Here is a 2,076-nt window from a genome sequence, read left to right on the forward strand (position 1 = left end):
TACTTTTGTTACTTGTCAGTGCTTACGTTCTTCTTAGCTTTGTTGTATTAACAGAGGACGAACCCGCTCAAGATCTTTGATTCCTATCGATCCAGAGCTAGAGAGGTCTTTGTCCGTACTTCGAAGAGAAGCAAGAGCAAGGAGTAGAAATTCCCACACTCCAACGAGAGAAGTAAGAGAATTAGAAGATACTCCACCCTCTTCACCCTCAAGTGAAGAATTAGATAGCCCTAACTCATCTTCGAGTTCGAAAATCAACCCTTTCTCAACCTATAAGTTCGAGAGTGAAGAAGGTTCTAAAATGGGAGAGAATACGCCTTTGAGTCGTCTTGGGGCCCCCGAAGCTTTTAGAGCGCAAAGTGGGATCCTAACTCCTACTACTCAAGCCAACAATTTCGAGATCAAGCCTAATTTGATTTCTTTGATTGAGAGGAAACAATTCTCGGGTGGAAAGTTTGAGAGTCCTCATGAGCACCTAAAAGAGTTTGAGAAATATTGTGACACAATAAAGGCCAATGGAGTGACTCAAGAATATATTCGCCTCAAAATGTTTCCATTTTCGCTAATTGGGAGAGGTCTAGAATGGCTAGAGAAGGAGGTGCCCCCTAATTCTCTCACAACATGGGACCAAGTGACTACGACTTTCTTGAGGAGGTTTTATAACCATAGGAAGACCGCCGAGGCTCGGTCTTTGATTCAAGGTTTTCGCCAAAAGAGTGGTGAGTCTCTAAGTGCGGCATGGGAATGATACAAAGAACTTCAACGTCAATGCCCACACCATGGGATACCCAAGTATCAACTCATTCACACTTTCTATGGAGGTCTCACACCTCAAGGAAGAACAAGCCTAGACGCCGCGGCCGGCGGTCCAATCATGAACAAAGGAGAGCATGAAGTGGAGTATATTATAGAGGAGGCCACAAGGCACTATGATGATTGGTACGAAGGAAAAAGGGATGCTACTTCTAGTAAGGGTGTTTATGCATTGGAGCAAGCCAACGCAATCGACAACCTTTCTACCCAAATCTCCAAAATGACCAAGCAAATGGATGAATTGATGAAAGAAAGGTCCAACCCTCATGGTAATACCTCCCCTTCAACCAAGGGAGGCAATGGTATGGATACTTCCTCCTCCTCTTCTTACAATACAATGCCCCAAGGATGCATGTTTTGCTCTAATTGTGAAACCTATGATCATGATACCTCTCATTGTGTATATGCTTGTGAAGTTCAACCCCCTTCCCATGAACATGATGATAATATGGAAAATGTTAATGCTATGAATTTTGCTCCTAGAATGGGAAATGTAGGAAACTTGAGGCCAAACTCCAATCAAATGGGGAATTGGAATCAAGGTGGAAACCGTGGTTGGAACCAAAGTGGTGGTGGTTATGATAACCAATACCATGGTGGGGGAGGCCCTTCCAATTTCAATGGAAGAGGCTACTCTAACCAAAGGGGGTATGGTAATCAAAACCAACAACCTAATTCCCGATACCATGACCATCAAAATCAAAATTTTGGTGACCAAGGTAACATGGGAAATAATCAACAAAGCAATGTTCCTAACCAAGGCACCGGAGGCAATAGAGGCCAATTTGTTTCTAACTATGCCCAAACTAATAGGCCTCCGGGTTTCCATCAACCCCAACTTCCTCCACCTCAACAACCTCTTCAACTTGAAGCCCCTCCAATTGATCCCGTGATGGCTAAATTAGATGCTCTTTTGAAAATGCGTGAGGAGGATCAAAAGAAACATGAAGAGGCCAAAAAACGAACCAATGCTCATATGAAAATTCTTGAGACCCAAATTGCTCAACTTGCATCTAATTCATCCCCTTCTTCTTCTTCTTCTTCTTCTTCTTCTTCTTCTTCTTCTTCTTATTCTTCTTCTTCTTCTTCTTCTTCTTCTTCTTCTTCTTCTTCTCACATCCCAAGTCAAGGAGTCAACCCAAAATCTTTGTATGCCGTAACAACTAGGAGTGGGAAGGTAGTAGGGAGTGACCCTTTAGTTGAGGAAGAACCCCAAGGAGAGGTGGAGTTAGAGAATGAGGGTGAAAAACCCAATGAGCCATT

General features: G+C 43.2%; 1 non-coding gene across 1 annotated transcript; it reads right to left on the minus strand.

Moving 5' to 3' along the window:
* Positions 1-680: 680 nt before the first annotated feature.
* Positions 681-786, minus strand: LOC145566104 (small nucleolar RNA R71). Its single transcript, XR_014095359.1, has one exon. It is a non-coding gene; the product is annotated as a small nucleolar RNA R71 (small nucleolar RNA).
* Positions 787-2,076: the final 1,290 nt, after the last annotated feature.

Source organism: Chenopodium album, chromosome 1, assembly GCF_948465745.1.
Source record: "Chenopodium album chromosome 1, dcCheAlbu1.1, whole genome shotgun sequence".
NCBI lineage: Eukaryota > Viridiplantae > Streptophyta > Magnoliopsida > Caryophyllales > Amaranthaceae > Chenopodium > Chenopodium album.